General features: G+C 44.7%; 1 long non-coding RNA gene across 1 annotated transcript in view; it reads right to left on the reverse strand.

Annotated features, from left to right (window-relative positions):
* The window catches only part of LOC145518726 (uncharacterized), a 199,435-nt gene that overhangs the window by 67,534 nt on the left and 110,806 nt on the right, over nt 1-21,095 (reverse strand). Inside the window, exon 3 of the long non-coding RNA XR_014063224.1 lies at nt 553-598. This is a non-coding gene — a long non-coding RNA (uncharacterized LOC145518726). The remainder of the gene's footprint in view (nt 1-552; nt 599-21,095) is intronic.

Consider the following 21,095-nt stretch of genomic DNA (forward strand, 5'->3'; position numbering starts at 1 on the left):
ACTAGACCATTCAGGTATGACCTAAAGAAAATCCCTTATGATTATACAGTGGAAGTGAGAAATAGATTCAAGGGATTAGATCTGATAGACAGAGTGCCTGAAGAACTATGGACGGAGGTTCATGACATTGTACAGGAGGCAGGGATCAAGACCATCGCCAAGGAAAAGAAATGCAAAAAAGGCAAAATGGTTGTCTGAGGAGGCCTTACAAATAGCTGCAAATAGAAGAGAAGCAAAAGGCAAAGGAGAAAAGGAGAGATATACCCATTTGAATGCAGAGTTCCAAAGAATAGCAAGGAGAGATAAGAAAGCCTTCCTCAGTGCAAAGAAATAGAGGAAACCAATAGAATAGGAAAGTCTAGAGATCTCTTCAAGAAAATTAGAGATACCAAGGGAACATTTCATGCAAAGATGGGTTCAGTAAAGGACAGAAATGGTATGGACCTAACAGAAGCAGAAGATATTAAGAAGAGGTGGTAAGAATACATAGAAGAAATATACAAAAAAAAAAATCTTCATGACCCAGATAATCACAATGGTGTGATCACTCACCTAGAGCCAGACATCCTGGAATATGAAGTCAAGTGGGCCTTCTGAACTGCAAAACAGACACAGCAGTGTAAAGCAACTATATTTCAATTTAAAAATAAAATAAAATACTTTCTATGAAAAAAATGAGAACAGGAACAGTGTCTATTTCACAGGGTTGCTTTGAGAGTTTAGCTAGATAGTTCAGTCGCTCAGTCATGTCCGACTCTTTGTGACCCCATGAGCTACAGCACACCAAGCCTCCCTGTCCAACACCAACTTCTGGAGCCTACCCAAACTCATGTCCATTGAGTCAGTGATGACATCCAACCATCTCATCCTCTGTCGTCCCCTTCTCCTCCTGCCCTCAATCTTTCCCAGCATCAAGATCTTTTCAAATGAGTCAGCTCTTCGCATCAGGTGGCCAAAGTATTGCAGTTTCAGCTTCAACATCAGTCCTTCCAATGAACACCCAGGACTGATCTCCTTTAGGATGGACTGGTTGGCTCTCCTTGCAGTCCAAGGGACTCACAAGAGTCTTCTCCAACAACACAGTTCAAAAGCATCAATTCTTTGGTGGTCATCCTTCTTTACAGTCCAACTCTCACATCCATACATGACTACTGGAAAAACCATAGCTTTGACTATACAGGACTTTGCTGGCCAAGTAACGTATCTACTTTTTAGTACACTCTCTAGGTTTGTCATATCTTTTCTTCCAAGGAGCAAGCAGCGGGAGAAAGAAAAAAAAAGAAGAGACCCATAAAAGGGGAAGTCGAGGACCTAAGTGAGAACTTCTGGTCCCGGGTATAACCAATCAGACTCCAGGGGGAGGAGACAAAAAGCATAAAAAGGGAAGCCAAGAAGACTCAGGGCAGCTTTCAGTGTTGGCCTGCCCTTGTCTTGGGAGCCTGTTGCCCACTGCCTGCTTTCCACTTAAGCTGTAACTGAGCTGTAACTAGTTTGTCATTATGAATACGGCCTGCTGCTTGCTTAATAAAATCCTGCCTGTTTGAGCTACAAGTGGTCCGTGGTTACAAATCTTTGTTATGCCAAGGCAAGAACCAAAGGAGAGAAGTTTACCAACCCGACAACATGGTCTCATCTGATGCTATTCCTAAGTGATTCAGGACGTGCTTTATCTTTGCATCAATTCCATCAGGCTCGTATCTGATACTTGACACTTTACAAAGATTTCCTCATTTGACAAGTAGTTCTTGAGAACCTACTCTGATCATGAAAGATGATGTGTGAGGTGCTGGGACATACCAAAGAGCAACATCAGAGGATCTGAGGAACAAGAGAGATATTCAGAAAATTGAATGAGCAGTGGACAAGGAAGGGAGAATAGGCAGTGATGGGTGAGATGCGTTCAAACAAACAGAGCTAACTCCTGCTGGACATTCTTCAAAATCCATGTGCAACATGCCTCAGACTAGTTCCATTGGAGGATGGGCAGCCTGGGGCATTTACTCAACCACTCTCATCCCCAACTGGCTGAGGTTTTCCCCTGGAGGCATCAACATCCCCTAGATATAGCCCCAGATAGCTGCAGATAGGACCTGTCAATGTACTAGATCGGTCGACCTCAGCTACAGGTGAAGTCAAATAGCCCAGGTGGGTGTAGAACAAGTGTCAATAGCATCTGCTATGGACTCTGTCACCACCCACCATGAGACTGTGCATGCATGCATGCTAAGTCACTTCAGTCGGGTCTGACTCTTTGCAAGCCTATGGACTGTAGCCCATCAGACTCCTCTGTCTACAGGATTCTTTAGGCAAGAATACTGAAGTGGATTGCCATGCCCTCCTCCAGGGGATCTTCCTGACGCAGGGATAGATCCCACATCTCTTTCAAGTCCAGTATTGCAGGCGGGTTCTTTACCCACTGAGCCACCTGGGAAGTCCATAAGATTATGGAGTGGCTTCTGAAATAAGTCTTTATTGGTCAGGGAGAGGACTTGTACAAATAAGTCACTGGGACTCAGGAAACATAGATTCTGTGACAGCCACAAATGCATGCAGAAATACTAATAAGAGCTGAGGCAGTGGAAGACTCTGATTCACTCACTCAGTAGATGTCTACTGAATACCTGCTATATGCCATACACTATGCTAGGCTCTGGAAGAGAACAGTGGACAAAACAGACATTGTTTCTGACTTCAAAGGGCTTACAGGCTAGCAGATAAAACCAGCCTTCAACAAGCACACAATGTAATAAGCAACACTTGTGACAAGCGGTTTAAAAGTACAAATATTCTGCCTGCAGATTCAATGGGAAGGAATGCATTTTCTGCAGAGAAGGACAATCTGAGAAAGTCCAGGAATCTACAGCCTTGACAAAGCTGCAGAAGTCATCGCACATGGTCCCAGGATATAGTGAAGACAGAGTAGACTGGTGTCACAAACTAAATGTATATGTCCCCCTCCTACAAAAAAATCTATATGTTGAGCCTCTAACCCCCAATGGGATAGTATTCAAGGGTGGATTCTTTTTAAAGTAATTACGTTTAAATGAGGTCACCAGAGTGGAATCCCCATGATGGGAGACCAGAACTCTCTTTCTCTTCCTTTCTCTTTCTCTTTCTGGCTGTAAGGGCACAGCAAGAAGGCAGCTGTCTGCAAGCCAGGAAGACAGCCTAAGAACTGAATTTGCCAGCACCTTGATCTTGGACTTTCCAGCCTCTAGACATGCAAGAAATATGTGTTTGTTGTTTAAGTCACGCAGTCTGCAGTATTTTGTTACAGCAAACAGAGCAGACTGAGACAATGGTGTTGGAAGGGGTTTTCAACATGTGGTAGGGGACTCCTTCACAGAAAAACTTCCTCATCCATGCAAAGAGTGGAACAAAAGGATATGGGGCCCTTCCTACTGGGCAGACAGAGCAAGAGCATCTCCCCAAAACTGGACTTCTATAAGGAAAGGTCAATATCGCTCCACCAAGGATCCAGTCATTGAAATGACTGTACTCGAAAGCAAGAAATACAACCAATGCTCTAAGGACGGTGGCTTGCAAAGAGAGAATAGTCTGGGCTCCTTGATGACATTGTTGAGCCCTTGTGCGAGCTTTGGAAACTCACCTCCAAACTTCTTGTTATGTGAACTAATTAAAAGTCTTTACTGTTTGATCCACTACAAATCAGGTCTGCTATCACTTGCGGTCATCCCTCACTGACCCAACAGATCATTTTTCTCAATACCCTTCATGAGAACTGTTCCTGTACCCGTGAATAGTTAAGGAAACTGATACCCAGAGAAGCAAACTGAAGTGTCTAAGGTAACACAGCTAACAGAGCTGGAATCAGAACACAGGTCTTCTCTGAATCCGCGCTAGTACAAGATGCTACAGTGAATATAAGCCCTGCTTCACCCCTACAGAGCCCTGACCACAAGCCGTCACCTTACAGATCTGTTTTTAGTTTCCAAATGCCATGAGGCACTGCGTCACTAGCTGCCAGCTCCTTGCTCAGTGCCACTGACATGACGTGTCAGCACAGTGGCCTTTTGCTACAGTTGTGTGAGGCCAGAGGTCCCCTGGGCATTTTGCATCCTTGCCTTGATGGTTTGTATCATTCCCTCCCTTCTGTGGACATTTTTTTCTACAAGCTCCCCTAGAACTCCATTACATCAGCACATACATACATTCTTACAATATTTAAAATAGTGGTTATGAAAATTATGAAATGACACTAAAACATTACATGTTAGGGAGAAAAGCAGAATAAAAATTGCATGTACAGAGATATGAAAACAATACACATACACATAAAAAAAAGAAAGCAAAAACAAAAGACTGATCACTGTGATTGCGGTGCTGTGGTACAATTATGGGTGACTTGTTTCTTTTGATTTTCGAAATTTCCTGTGATGTACTTACAATGAAAAAATAGGTTGAAATGTTTTTTAAAATATGTCATTGTTTATCTGGCTCCTCTCCTATGAGGCAGCGGAGTATGCTAGTTAAAAATATGAGCTCTGGAGTTTCATTGCCTGGGTTCAACTCTGAGCCCTACAGTCTGGATGGGAGAAGAGTCTGGGGGAGAATGGACACATGTATATGTACAGCTGAGTCCCTTTGCTGTCCACCTGAAACTATCACAGCATTGTTAATTGGCTATACTGTTAGTTGCTCAGCCATGTCAGACTCTTTGCAACCACATGGTCTGTAGCCCACCAGGCTCCTCTGTCCATGGAATTCTCCAGGTAAGAATACTAGAGTAGCCTTTCCCTTCTCCAGGAGGTCTTCCTGAACCAGGTATCGAAGCTAGGTCTCATGAATGGCAGACAGGATCTTTACTGTCTGAGCCATATACTCCAATATAGAATGAAAAGTTTAAGAAAAAATCTTAGCCCTGCCCCTTCATAGCTGCATGACTCTCAGTGAAGTCCTAAACTATTCTGTATCTCAGGTTCCTTATCTGTAAAATGGGGCTAGTAAGAGCACCTCTCTCATAGGGTGGTTTTGAGAATTAAGTTAATATTTGTAAAGCACTTAGCACAGTAGCTAACATACACTGTAACTGCTATGTGTTATGTTAAATACAAGCCATTTTGTTGTGCCTTATCCACTGGGGAGCATCTTTAAGGGACTGTGGTGTATAACCAGGACAAACCTCATGTTGTTAAGAAGTCCAGCTGGCAGAAGCTGCAAAGAGATGGATTTGTGCTCAAAATAGTAAAGACCTTCTTAACTCTAGAGCTATCTCATAACATGCAGGCTGGAGGTGAACTCCTTAGCAATTCAGCACTGAATGGCTGTCTGCCCTAAATATCCTCTGATGCTTTATAGCTCATGAAGTATCCACATATAAGGCCTCTGGTGAATTAAGTGAAGGGCAGATAAGCAAACCTCTTCCAGTGCAGAAAGGCCCTGAACAAGTCTTCCTCTGCTTAAATAGAATGAAGTCCTCTAGTGGCCAGGAGGTGACATTACAACTCAACTCTGCAGAGTCTCAACACAGGATGCCCAACGGTTGCTGGCAACCTTTAGTTGTGCTTGGTCTTGCTAAACAAATCAAGAAAGAATGCAAGGCTCCTTCTCTCCCCTTGCAGTGGCTAGAAGAGAGAAAATACATTTCTTAAGACCCAGTACCTGTATGTTTGTGGTATGAGCCAACGTTATGCAGCTGATCTCTAAAAAGGAGGGCCCTACCCTGGGCAAATTTGATGGTGTATACCACTTGTGTACACATTATATCTGCTTAGAAGCAGGAGGTTTTAAAACGGATGGCTTAAAATGGGTTACAGATGGAACAGACCTTAAACTAAATCCTCTCATTTCAACCCCTTCACTTTACAGATGGAGAAAATCCCAACATTTAAATAGTGCCTAAAACATTGTAGGCATACGTGTTCAGCCATGTTCAACTCTTTGTGACCCATGAGTGTTTCCCACCAGGCTCCTGTGTCCATGGAATTTTCCAGGCAAGAATACTGGAGTGGGTTGCCATTTCCTACTTCAGGGACCCTTTCTGACCCAGGCATCAAACCCATGTCTCTTGAGTCTCCTGCACTAGCAAGCAGATTGTTTACCACTGCACCGCATGGGAAGCACAACATAGAAGGTATATCATAAATATTTTATGAGAATCTGGTGTCACTTTTTATCCTTGTCATTACTTTCAGAGTGTACCTCATCAAAAACTCAGCTGATGACACCTTAACTGTTCTTTCCTTCTCAACTTGGCACTGGTAAAATGCCCATGAAAACAGGATACTACATTAAGAATAATCTTCCTTTATGTTTATGCTTTATATAGTATTTTATAGCTGGTAGGAAAAGAAATAAACAGGTAGGAAGAAGAAATAGACAAATAATAAAAATAGTCTAGAGTGGAGCTCAGCGAACTTGCAGTAAAGGGCCAGATGGTAAATCTTTTAGGCTTTGTGGGTCAGGCAGTGTCTGTCATCACTACTCAACTCTGCCATCTGTAGTGTGAACGCCAGCCACAGATAATACATAAGTGAAAGGGACTGGCTGGATTCCAATAAAACTTTATTTACAAAACCACTGGGCCGGATGAAGCCCTGTGAAGTCTTCATCTAACGTGAGAATGGTGACACTCTTACTCTTCATACAGAGCAGAGGGGTTCACTGACTGCAGCGTCCACTTACTGTCTGAGTCCAAACCCAGTTCCAGGACCTTACTAAATGCACAACCTCAGGAAATTTATTTAACCTCTCCATGCCTCACTTTTCTCATCTCTAAAATGGAAATAGTAATATTATGTGCCTTGACGGATGGCTGTGAGAATCAAATAAGACCACATTGGCAAATGCTTAGTACAGAGACCAGTCCTTATGGAGCACACAACATATGTTAGCTGCCTTTATACCATCTTCTTTGTCACCATCATCATCCGCTTTTACTGACGGACGAAGCCATGAACATTAAAAGAGATAACAGACATGAAAGTGCTTCTATCTGATACCAGACCATCTGACCTGTCTCTTGAGAAACCTGTATGCAGGTCAGGAAGCAACAGTTAGAACTGGACATGGAACAACAGACTGGTTCCAAATAGGAAAAGGAGTTTGTCAAGGCTGTATATTGTCACCCTGCTTATTTAACTTATATGCAGAGTACATCATGAGAAATGCTGGGCTGGTTGAAGCACAAGCTGGAATCAAGATTGCCGGGAGAAATATCAATAACCTCAGATATGCGGATGATACCACCCTTATGGCAGAAAGTGGAGAGGAACTAAAGAGCCTCTTGATGAAAGTGAAAGAGGACAGTGAAAAAGTTGGCTTAAAGCTCAACATTCAGAAAACTAAGATCACGACATCCGGTCCCATCACTTCATGGCAAATAGATGGGGAAACAGTGGAAACAGTGGCAGACTTTATTTTTCTGGGCTCCAAAATCACTGCAGATGGTGATTACAGCTATGAAATTAAAAGTCACTTACTCCTTGGAAGGAAAGTTATGACCAACCTAGATAGCATATTAAAAAGCAGAGACATTACTTTGCCAACAAAGGTCCATCTAGTCAAGGCTATGGTTTTTCCAGTGGTCATGTATGGATGTGAGAGTTGTACTATAAAGAAAGCTGAGCACTGAAGAATTGATGCTTTTGAACTGTGGTGTTGGAGAAGACTCTTGAGAGTCCCTTGGACTGAAAGGAGATCCAATCAGTCCATCCTAAAGGAGATGAGTCCTGGGTGTTCGTTGGAAGGACTGATGTTGAAGCTGAAACTCCAATACTTTGGCCACCTCATGCGAAGAGTTGACTCATTGGAAAAGATCCTGATGCTGGGAAAGATTGGGGGCAGGAGGAGAAGGGGACGACAGAGGATGAGATGGCTGGATGGCATCATCGACTCGATGGACATGGGTTTGGGTGGACTCAGGGAGTTGGTGACGGACAGGGAGGCCTGGCATGCTGTGGTTCATGGGGTCACAAAGAGTCGGACACGACTGAGCAACTGAACTGAACTGAACTGAAGCAAACAGAAGGCATTCTTCATGAAAGTGCTCAAATGCATAGCAATAGCCCATGTGCTCACTCCCCATTGCTGAAATAGCAAGGGAAATTGGGTATATTCCTCTCATGCTAATGGAACATTTAGGAAAACTAAGGCTCTGGAAAACTCAGGTGAATCATTAAGAATGGCAACTTATACATAGAGGATAGACATGTGGACACAGTGGGGGAGGAGAGTAGGATTGATTGGGAGATTAACATTGACATATACACACTGTGCCTGTGTGCATGCTCATCACTTCAGTCGTGTTCAACTCTTTGGGACCCCATGGACTGTAGCCCACCAGGCTCCTCTGTCCAGGGGATTCTCCAGGCAAGAATACCAGAGTGGGTTGCCATACCTCCTCCAGGGGACCTTCCTGACTCAGGGATTGAACCCTTATTCCCTGTGTCTCCTGCATTGCAGGCAGATTCTTTACCCACTGAGCCACCTAGGAAGTCCCATATAGATACCACCATGGGAAGCGGCTGTATAGCACTGAGAGCTTGGCCTGGTGTCCTGTGATGACATAGAGGATGGGATGCAGGAGTGGGTGGGCGGGAGTGGGAATATATGTATGCATCTGGCAGATTCACTTTGTTGTACAGAAGAAACGGATACAAGATTGTAAAGCAATTATAGTCCAAAAACACACCCCACCCCCAAAATGGCAATTTATGAGGTTTCCCATCAGGGGTTGACATTCTCAAGGACATGGGAAGTATCTCTTTAAAATGCAAAAAGCCAATTATCTACTACACATGGTCACTCCAATTACCAAATAAATTTAATTTGAACTATGTGCGATAAATAGTACTCTCAAGACTTCTTTAAGACTAGTTATTATTAATCTTGAGAACACATATGTAATGGGTTGTGTCTGCTTGTCTATATGAAAGGGTGACATTTCTTTCTGTCTTTGCAATCTCTTAGTAAACTGCCTATAGTGTAGATTACATTCTAGTATAGTCCTTATTCAATAATAAAATTATCCTATATTTCTTCTAAAAAACAAAAAAGGCAACTTATTGACTTAATGATGGGGCACCATTCCTTGCCTACTTTTCAGCCTCCAACCAGCGACTTTGGGTTCCAATGACCCTACTGGGCCCTGGTTTGCTCAGAAATTTGTTCAGTTCTTTCAGATCTGCTCTCCCACCCTCCATCCTCCTGTCACTTCCACCCACTGATTGCTGGTCTTTGTTAACTGTGCTGAGTCCATTGCAGCAGCCCCGTAACTGGTCCCATTGATGAGGATGAATTTTTTTCTGTTCCATCATCTATCATCCACCCACATCCTCAGTGATCTTCAGAAAGCATAGACTTGACTCTCAGGCTAAAGGTCTGCATTGTAACAAATGCATCTGAGGCCTTTCACAAGCTGGGCCCCCGTCAGTGCAGCAGCCCCAGCTCTGGTCCCTCCCATCCCTGTCCATCCCCAGGGAACCAGAGACACGCTCACTCTTTGCTCAGCTTCACAGCAGGGACCCATAGTCTTGGCAAGGCAGCCACATTCCTCCCACCCCACTCCTGACATTACTGCACACACATACCAGCACTCTTCATCACAACACAGGGCAAGGAATCTTCAAGACCAAGTCCACCATGCCTCAGCCACCACCCAAAGCCCATGACTCTGAGCCATCCCCCATTACCTAGTCTTTCCCCCCCAAAGAGCTTTGTACGGCCTGCGGTGACCCAGCTTATGACCTCTTCAGTCTCCTAGCCTTGGGTCCTGTGGCTGTCACCAGTGATTCTCAGAACAATTCTCTATTTTCATCCCCTTCCCTTCACTGTGTCCTTAACCAAAACCCAGTTCTCTCCTGAAAACTGCTACCTCTGCCATCTGCTCAAAGATGGCTCTTCTCTTTTCCAAACTTCACGTGTTCCTGGCCCAGATATGGAGAAGGCACCCTCCTTGCCATGTTCAGGCCTTTACCTCTCCCTAAAAAAAGCTCATACCACTAGACCACCAGTCCCTCCCTGCCCAAACCCATTGGTGCTTTACATTTATTAATTCACTTAAACCTCTAAAAAATCCATGAAGTAGGTATGATAATCAGCCTCATTTTACAGATGAGGAAGAAGAGACCCAGGCTGAACAGTTTGCCAAAGATCACACAGAAAAGGTTCAAACTCAGGGACAGGCACTATAATCCAGTTTCTTAAACACTCTACCCCACTTGCCCCCAGAGACAGCAGCATCCCCCACCAAACCCTGTTCCATAAAGATTTTAGCACCAGTCTCACTGCCTCTATTTCCAAAAACCACTCCTGTCATAACAGCAATTTTAGTTCCATGAAGACAATTCTTCCCATACGCTTCCCTTAGTTCCTAGTCTCCTTAGTTCCTTATCCCGTTCTCCATCCTAAAATCTTAAGAGGCTTAGACCTTGTCATTGACAATAATTGCACATTATGGACTAAATGTTCAAAATTCATATGCTGAAGTCCTAAGACCCAATGGGATGGTATTTGGAGACAGGTTCTTAGGGAGGTAATTAGGATTAATTGAGGTCATGAGGGTGGGGCCTTCTTAATGGGATTAGTGTCCTTATAAGAATTGACACCAGAGAACTTGCCTTCTCTCTCTCCATCCCCCAGCAGGACAAAGAGGTCGTGTGAACACACAAGATGAAAGTCCCCTACCAGCCAAGAGAAGAGGCCGCAGAATGAAATCCACCTCACCAGCACTTTGATCGAGGACTTCCCAGCCTCTAGAGCTCTGAGAACTTTCTGATGTGAATCCACCCAGCCTGTGGCATTTTGTTAGGATAGGCTTAACACACGATGCACTCCACTCTCCTGAGAATCTCAAACACTCCACCCACAGCCACTCTCATCTTTCCAGTTTACACTCTCTATGAACCCAACTCTAATCATCTTAAAAACCCATCAGCACTTCTGTCAGTGACCCCAAGTGCCAAGAGAACCTGCCCACCCTGCCTGGTTGGATTCCAGGGTCATGACTCCTTTTCAGTCACCCTCAGTCCCACAGTCCCTTCTTCCTGCCCCAAAAAGTAACAAACCCAACCTTAATGAAACCCAACCTCCTGCCGTCTCTGTGCCTGCTCCTAACAGCTGAACTTGGCTGGAGAAACATACCCCGCTGTGCTAATGGACTCACAATCTCAAATACTCCTTGTCCTTGCTCAGTAGTCCCACATTTCCCGACTAGTCCCCCTCCCCAACCTGCGGACTATTCTCCACTCCTTCTCCTCAAACTTCCAACACTTCCTCCCCCTTGCTCACTCTCAACTGATAACCTTGCTTTCATTCCTCCATGAGAAAACAGTAGTCAGGAGAAGACTTCCACCTGCAAACCCCATTAGATCTACTCACCCACCTGCATTTGTCCCATCTCCCCACCTTCCTCCTGTCATGAGTGGGCTCTTTGCAAAGCCCCTCCCCAGGCCCTGGAGGCCATCACCTCTCACACGCGCTGAGGCATTATAACAGCAGTGAATTCCTCCCCGACACCACCTTGACTTCTCTGTGCCCGGGACTCCCCTCTCTGCTGAATCTTCTCCATCTTCTTACAAACATGCTGTTCCTTCTTCTCTCTAAAAAATGCTTTTTAACCACTTTGACCCTCACCTCCCCCTCCATCTACCTCCATATGTCTTTGTTTTCCTTCATAGAGTAGATTTTCTAAAACTAAACTAAAAATGGCTAGTTTCTCTCCTTTCATTCTTTCTTAAATCCACCCAAGTCAAGCTCTCAGCCTCACCCACCCGCTGGGAAATGGATCCTTCCAAACCCCTCAAAGATCCCCATGGTGCTCAATCCAGCAGTCAATACCCAGCCCTCATTGCTTTGACCTCCAGCAGTATTGACACAGATGGCATGCCCTTCTCTTAAATTACAGCGTGATCCGAAAAGAATCAAACACTTCCAAAAATGTGTTGCTCAGTAACTGGATTATATGAACAAGTAGTCAAAACCCATTCTTCAAAGAGTTATCATTCTTATTTCAGTCACCTTTTAAAAGTATTAATTTATCTATTTGATAAACGGGGTCTCAGTTCTGGCACCCAGAATCTTCCAGCTCATTGTGGCACTCTGGATCTTTCAGTTGTGGTGTGTGAACTCTTAGTTGCGGCATGTGGGACCTAGTTGCCTGATCAGGGATTGAACTCAGGCCCCCTGCCTTGGGAGCCTGGAGTCTTAGCCTCTGGACCACCAAAGAAGTCCCTATTTTCATCGTCTTATAAACACTCCACGTGTGCCCCTCATCTCCCAGTCCATGTCGACCCTGGAAGGTCTATGGCCTCAACCTGTGTAATATATCATAGCTGGATGGCTGACATGGTAGACATGATACATTTCCTCGTGTCCTCAGGGATGGGAGGAAGAGGTGGTGTAAACCACAATTCCTGAGGAATACAATTTTTATCTTGATTACTGAACGATGAAATTATATCCGACTTGTCTTAATGGACATGCACTTTCTTTACTTGGCTTCTGGGATGCCATGTTCACCCAGGCTTTCTTCCCACCTCTCCAGCAGTTCCTTCCCAGCCCCTTCCTCAGTTCCTTCCCACAACCCACCCCACCCCCCACCCCAGCCTCCCTGGTAACATAGTCTGTCTAAGAGCTCTTCTCCTATGTCTACTCTCACTCCTTGAAGCAAGCATCCAGGCTCTTGGCTTTAAGCACCACCAATACGGGCTCCCCTGGTGGCTCAGATGGTAAAGAAATCGCCTGCAATGCAGGAGACCCACATTTGATCCCTGGGTTGGGAAGATCCCCTGGAGAAGGGAATGGCTACTCGCTTCAGTATTCTTGCCTGGAGAATTCCATGGACAGAAGCGCCTGGCTGGCCACAGTCCATGGGGTTGCAAAGAGTTGGACATACTGAGCGACTAATGTTTTCACTTCATTTTTTTTTCATATGTCCAAGACTCTCAGATTCCTATTTCCATTGCAGGTGACAAGCTCATATACATCTAACTAACTACTTGACATTGCCACCTGAGTGGCATCAAATAGGCATCTTCAGCCCCTGGTCTTCCCACACACATTAACCTGATTCTCCCAGTCACCTCTTCTGAAGATGTCCTTTTCATCCTACAGTTACTTAAGCCACAACCAGCCTATCTTCACAACAGGACAACCTCTGGCCCTTCGCTGCTCCCATCACAAGCCAAGGCAGCATCGTGTTTCACCTGGACTACGGCAATAGACTTCTTCCAGATGCCCTGCTCTACCCTCACCTCTCAAATTCATTTCCTGGAACAGCTGTAGCAAATTTCCTCAAACTTGGTGGCTTAAACCACAAGCATTTATTATCTCCTAGCTCTGGAAGCCAGAAGTGCAAAACTGAGGTCTCAGCAAGGTCATGCTTCCTCCAGGGGCTCTAGGAGAGACTCCTTCCTTGCTCTGTCTGGCTTCCACTGGCTTCGAGCATCCCTTGGCTTGTGGCTGCAGCACTCTAATTCCTGCCTTTGTTTGCACGTGGCCTTTTCCTCTGGGTCTATGTTTTCTCTTCTTCTTTCTCTTACAGGACATTTGTGTTGGATTGAAATAGGTCCCACCCAAATAATCTATAATGATCTCATCTCAAGTTCCTCAACTTAATTACACCTGCAAAGACCCTTTTTCTAAGTAAGGTCACATTCACGGGTTTTAGGCGTGAGGATATAGATATATCTAGAGTTGGTTATCCATACAGCAACCAGTCGGGGTCTTTAAAACCATATATAAAATCATGTTATTGTTCTGTCCCTAAGTTGTGTCTGACTCTTTGCAATCCCATGGACTGCAGCATGCCAGGCTTCCCTGTCCTTCACTGTCTATTGGAGATTGCTCAAACCCATGTCCATTGAGTCAGTGATGCTCTCAACCTCTGTCACCTCTTTCTCCTCCTGCCTTCAATCTTTCCCAGCAGTAGGGTCCTTTCCAATGAGTCAGCTCTTTGCATCAGGGGGCCAAAGTATTGGCGCTTCAGCATCAGTCCTTTCAATGAATATTTAGAGTTGATATCCTTTAGGATTGACTGGTTTGATCTCTGTGCTGTCCAAGGAACTCTCAATAGTCTTCTCCAGCACCACAATTCAAAAGCATCAATTCTTCGATTCTCAGCCTTCTTTATAGTCCAACTCTCACTTTTGTACATGACTACTGGAAAAACCATAGCTTTAACTATATGGACCTCTGTCAGAAAAGTGATGTCTCTGCTTTCTAATACACTGTCTAGGTTTATCATACCTTTCCTTCCAAGGAGCAAGCATCTTTTAATTTCATGGCTGCAATCACTGCCCACAGTGATTTTTGAGCTCAAGAAAATAAAATCTGCCACTGTTTCTATTTTTTTCCCCATCTATTTGCCATGAAGTGATAGGATGGGATGCCACGATCTTAGTTTTTTCAATGTTGAGTTTTAAGCCAACTTTTTCACTCTCCTCTTTCACCTTCAACAAGAGGTTCTTTAGTTCCTCTTCGTTTCCTGCCATTAGGGTGGTGTCATCTGCATATCTGAGGTTCTGGATATTTCTCCTGGCAATCTAATTATGTTGTGCTTTAAACCCTCAACGGGCCCTCCATCTGATCATAGCGAAATCAGGTCCTTACCATGGCCTAGAAGACCTAGGATATGGTCCCCACTAACCCTCTGACCTCATCTCCAGCCCTCTGGCCCCACTCCCTCTGCTCTAGCCTTCTGGCCTTGTTCCAGCTCTGGGCCGCTGTCCCTGCTATTCTCTCTGCCTGAAGCACCCTCCCTGCTCCTGGCTCCAGGCTTCACCCTTTCACTTCCTCCCAGGTCTTTTCTCCACCATCACCGTGTAACACAGATCTTCCCTCTGCACCTGCTACTCTCTACCTACCTTGCTTTATTTTCTTCTTTATTTTCATTCTCTACCATCATTCACTGTATATTGCTAGTGTGTTCACTGTCTGCCTCCTTCACCAGAATGTAAGACCCATGAAGGTAGGGGCTCTGTTTTGCTTAACGCATGTTATGAACTGAGTGTGTGTGTCCCCACACTACTCCTGCCCCCACATTCATATGTTGAAGCCTTAACCCTCAGTGTGATGATATTTGGAGATGGGACCTTTTGTAACTGGTTTACATGAGGTCTTAGGGTGGGGTCCCCATAAAGAGATTAGTGTCCTTATAAGAAGAAGCCACAGAGCTTGCTCTTTCTCTCCACAACGTGAGGACACAGGAAAAGGAAGCCATCTGCAAGAGAACCCTCACCAGGGGAAAAATGAACCACCACCCTGATCTTGGACTCTCCAGTCTCCAGAACTGTCAGAAATAATGCTTGTTGTATAAGCCACCCAGTTGACCGTATTTTGTTACAGCAGCCCAAGCTGACTGAGACTGACCACACTATCTCTACTACCTAGAATAGTGCTTGGTTGGTGATGACATTCTCATAAATGTTGTTTGTTAAAACCTCCCCACAATCCTCTGGGCAGAGCCTATATCCCAATTAGGAGGCACTTGGCTTCTCTTATTGAAATGATGGTAAGCAGCATGAAATTGCAATCAGGCTCTGGAGTCCCTGTCAATCTGTGCACACATGTCCAAGCTACATCTCAGGACTGACTGTGCCATCCTGTTGTGCCATGACGCATCTGTCTCCTCTACAAGATTAGGAACTCTTCCTGGGATGAGTGGGAATTCCAGAGAAATGTTTCCTGAAGTAATTTGGGTAGCACAATTTTATTAGCAGGTGTTTCCAGTCACATAGCAGACCAGGAAAGGACAACACTTTGGCTGGGTGGGTGTAGCAGTGCAGGTTATGTTCACTTCAAGTAACAGGAAACCCTACTCAGGCTCAAGCTTTATAGGGAACTGAAGTTCTTGGAGGTAGAACAGGCTTCAGGTATGGTCTGACCCAGTGACTGAACAATGTTGCCCAGTATCCATTTCCTTCCCAACTTTCTGTGGACCTTTCTTAGAATCATCTTCATCCTAAAGCCGACTCCTCTCATGGTCACAAGAGAGCTAATAGGGCTCATCTTCCTCATTTATATCTCAAGGGAAAGAGACTTTCTCTTCTCCACAACCTTGAAAGAATTCCTGGGCTTCCTCTTGTTGAAGCTACTCACATCACATTCCCACTCCTGAACCAATTCACTGTAGCAGGAATTAGGCCAACTGCCTTCAACCAAAAAAGAACTGGGCAATTGCCTTCAACCAATCTGCAAACCACATGCTAGGAAATTCGGGATGCATTTAGGAAGGAGGAAGGCGAACGGATGTTGGAGAGGTGACCGATAATTCTCAGCACGATGGGTCTTCCAGAACATCAACTCTCCCAGGTGACTGCTGCCCCTGTCTCCAGGCAGGATTAGTTCTGGGGTACCCGCAGTCAAGTTATGGCTTTTATGAGATATGAGTGAACCTAACCAAGGCTTTGGAATGTCTCTTTTAGAAATTAGTGGTGAGCAGGCCAAGCATACAATTAAGTATTGAATTTTTCTACAAACACACAAACACAGATACACACAGAACAGGGCATGGCATTAAGCCCTCACACAGATCCCTTTCCCACGAGCCTGTCTTGTGCTGAAAGACCTCTGGTTAGAGAACGTGGCAGATGATGGAATCGAAATGTTCCACCGTAATTGAAGCAGATTGTCGGCAGCAGCTTTGCCCTCTGCACTGCATGGAATGCCTTTATGTAAGTGCATATCTATGTATGATGACCCACAGCATCAATCTTGAGGGTTCTTGCTCTCTTTCCTCTCAATCTCAGGTGCTTTCTCTCTCTCCCCAAGATTAACAGGAGCTAAGTGCCAGGGAAATCTTGACTCTGTTAGAAGTGTTCCAGGCCCATAGGTAAGCTTCCCATCTCAAAGCAACTTAAGAATCCCAGAAAGCTTCCTTGTCTCCTCCCACCTACCACAAGTCCCTTTGGAGTCTAAAATTCCCACACTGTCAAGCCTTTGGATTTGAGGGTCTTGAAAATGGAAGAAAATGATCTCTTAGAGCTATTAGAGCCACTCAAGGGTGTTGAAGACCTTGAGGGGGTAAAGCCTTAGGTGTGCACATTTTAATAGGAAGGAAACACGGCATTAAACAAAGATCAGACCAAAGGACACCCTAGGGTGCTGGGAAGTAGGTTGAAGAAACTGAATTTGAGATGGAAGGACACCAGCCTGCAACATTCCTCACAGTGCAACCGGAAGGCACTTTGTTTCTTTTATCAAAACAATGGAAGGCAGCAGGGGGCTGTGATTAAGCTCTAGAGTCTAACTTCCTGGGTCCAGACTCCAGCTCTGCCTCTAACTGTGTGACCCTGGACAAGTCTCTTCAACTTTCAATTCTCAGCTTCTTCATCTGCAAAAAGAGGATTATAATAAGACCATGTAGGATGATATTATAAATAACATAATATAAAAATACATATTATATACTATTAGTGCTATAGTACAATATACACTGTATATATAATACCATAGTGTACTACACTACATATGCTATTATTATATTATGCTATGTAATATGTACTTATATAGTATACTATAATGAATAATATAATAGATTATACTATATATACTATATGTATTATAGTATCATACTATATTACACAGTATAATATATATATATATATAAATATATAATATACAATACTATATTATAGTACATGTCTGTAGTATATATAAGGGCTTCCCTGGTGGCTCAGTGGAAAAAAATCCACCTGCAATGCAGGAGTTGCAGGAGATGCAGTTTCGATCCCTGGGTCGGGAAGATCCCCTGGAAGAGGCTATGGCAACCCACTCCAGTATTCTTGCTTGGAGAATTCAGTGGATACAGGAGTCTGGTGGGCTACAGTTCTAAGGTCACAAAGAGTTAGACACAACTGAAGCAACTTAGCACACACACACACGCACACACATATAAAAATATATGTATATAATATATAGCATACTGTAGCATACTATATGCATATAATATATAGTATGTACAAACAGTATGCTTATATAATATGTGTAAATACAGTATAATATGTATATATGTTATTGTATGGGTGGTGGTGATTTAGTCACTAAGTTGTGTCCGACTCTTGTGACCCCATGAACCCTAGTCCACCAGGCTCCTCTGTCTATGGGATTTCCCAGGCAAGAATACTGAAATGGGTTGCCATTTCTTTCTCCATAGGATCTTTCTGACCCAAGAATTGAACTCACATCTCCTGCATTGCAGGCAGATTTTTTATTGCTGAGACACCAGGAAAGCCACATTATAGTATACTGCATTCTATACACACAGTATTGTATGTGTATATGTAATATGTAATATGTGTGCGTGCTTGTGCAGTTGCTTGACTCATGTCTGACTCTTTGTGACCCCATGGACTGTAGCCCGCCAGGGTCCTCTGTCCATGGGATTCTCCAGGCAGGAATACTGCAGTGGGTTGCTATGCCCTCCTTCAGGGGATCTTCCCAACCCAGGAATCGAAACTACACCTCCTGCATTGCAGGAAGACTCTTTACCGCTGACACAGGGGAAGCCCCAATATGTAGTATCAGTTCAGTGCAGTGGCTCAGTCGTGTCCAACTCTTTGTGACCCCATGCACTGCAGCATGCCTGGCTTCCCGGTCCATCACCAACTCCCTGAGTTTGCTCAAACTCATGTCCATCAACTCAGTGATGCCATCCAACCATCTCATCCTCTGTCACCCCCTTCTCCTCCTGCCTTCAATCTTTCCCAGCATCAGGGTATTTTCCAATCAGTCAGTTCTTCACATCAGGTACTATATTACAATACAGCATATTATACATATACTATATATTATAGTGTATATTTACTGTATACTACATAATATAAACATATAGTATACTATATATACTATATAATGTGTCTGTGTATATTATACAATATATATGTAATACTGTGCTTACATACTATATTTAATATAGACAATATTATACTATATACTGCAGGAGTATGGTATACTATAGAGTTAGACATCAAAACCCTTGTCATTGCTTCAGGGAGTGTGAGGACTCTTCCCTGCCTTTGACTTCACACTTGAGTATGTTATTTGCTTTGGCCAATGAGCTGCTAATAATGGCCTGTAATACACCCGTGTGACTAGCATGCCCTCTTGTGATCTTGCCTTGGCTCAAGGAACCACCTAGTATAAGAAGGATCCCATGAAACAGATCTGGATCCAGCCTGCCGCAGAAGCCCGACCCAGCCAAGTTCCGCGCCAATCAGGAGAAACTCAGCTGACCTGCAGACGTGAGCTGAACATCTCTGAGATTCTGTGTTTGCTTATTACACAGTCAAAGCTAAGTGTATAGTAAATACTCAATATTCATGTTATAATTATTAGTATAAAAACTGCACATGGCTCATACAACCAGGGTATTCATTTGAAATGTCAGGTTGGTGCTACTTGCTCTCATACAAAAGTTACACTGCAAGCTCTCAAGGGCCCATTTGAGGTCCGAGCCAGTAGGCATCCCATGGTGTGGCTGACCAATGGAATCATTAACGCACTTCCCCTCTGATCTGCACCAGTGTTTGTCTCCAGTTCTGTATGGCATCACCATGTTCTCCACTCACCCATTTGGGCGATGTTTATCAAGTGCTTTCCACATTTGCTAGGCAAGAGCACAAACCACAATGAACAGGGCGGATGAGGCTGAGCCTGCAAGGACTGCATACTAGTGTGTGTGTGTGTTGAGGGGTACAGGTACCAGACACACATGGAGAGACAAGCAAGAATAGACCGATGAGAGCCGCAAGGGCAATAAACGGGAAGGAGCCAGAGAGTAGCTGGGAAGGCCACTTCATCTAGGGGTCTAGAAGGGGTGAAAAGGTGAAGTCGCTCAGTCGTGTCTGACTCTTTGTGACCCCATGGACAGTAGCCCACAAGACTTCTCCGTCCATGGGATTTTCCAGGCAAGAGTACTGGAGTGGGCTGCCATTTCCTTCTCCAAGAAGGGGTGACGGGCAAGTATAAACTGCAGAGTGTCTGGGGAACCAAAAGGAGCCATGTGGTTTGAGAGGGGCATGGGAGAGGCAAGTTGCTAGAGAGATCCCATCCACATTCCTTCTCCCCAAACTTCTTTGTCACCAATTTTCCAATCATGTTCCTTCCAAGTCCGTGGCCATCCAGCCAAACCACTGGCCACAGCCCATGAATCAATCCATCACCGGCCACTTCTCCTTCTAAGCAAAGTGAACAATCCCATGCACCTCTCAGAGTTCTGCCCACTGGAAGGATTTCCCTTCACACTGTCCTCCAGGGATGCCCCAGAGAGAGGCTGTAGTATAGAGAGTCTGCAGCCATCCACTTTCAGGTGGGGCCTGCCATGTTGTGTGGAAACCTCTGTAAACCAGACCCCAGACTTCCCTCCTTCTATCAGTGCACCATACAGAGTTCCTGATGAGGTCACGGGTGCCGGCTGGGAGACAGAAGGCTGTGTAGCAGGAGTGGGGACCACAGCACCTGGGCCATTTCATTGTGTTAACTTACTTCTGTCCTCAAGGCCCAACCACGTATATATCACCTCCACGTTGAGAATGAAATATTGCTGTGCACAACTCACTTTATGATTTGGAGGGTCAGATAACACCCAGTTCATGAGAGGCAGCTCAGATCTTATGGTAACCGGGTGGCCCAAAGTTAAGTGTTCAGTCTCTACTAAGGCCCAGTATTAGGCCAAGAGCTGTTTCTCAAAAGAAGAAGAGTTATCTGCAGATGATGTCAGGGTCATGCCCCAAATTCCTAAAGGCCTGTGCTGGGATTCCCCGAGAAGCGCCAGCCAAAGGCTCCCAGCAGTTCCGTACCAGCCACTCCCACTTCAAGCACCACCGGATCTGCTGGATCTTCTGGCGCAGAGCATCGGTTTGGCTGGATGGCCAGGGACTCGGAAGGAACATGACTGGAAAATTGGTGACAAAGAAGTTTGGGGGGAAGGAATGTGGATGGGCTCTATCTGGGGTCATCATGCCCTGAGCAGCCTGGACCTACTGTCAAGCCTTCTCTTCTTCTGGCCACCACTCAAAATAAGCAGTAGGTTGACTACACGGACCTTTGTAGGCAAAATAATGTCTCTGCTTTTTAATACGCTGTCTAGGTTTGTCATAGCTTTTCTTCCAAGGAGAAAGCATCTTTTAATTTCA

The sequence above is a fragment of the Giraffa tippelskirchi genome, chromosome 8 (assembly GCF_054371585.1).
Source record: "Giraffa tippelskirchi isolate mGirTip1 chromosome 8, T2T-mGirTip1v1.2.pri, whole genome shotgun sequence".
Classification (NCBI taxonomy): domain Eukaryota; kingdom Metazoa; phylum Chordata; class Mammalia; order Artiodactyla; family Giraffidae; genus Giraffa; species Giraffa tippelskirchi.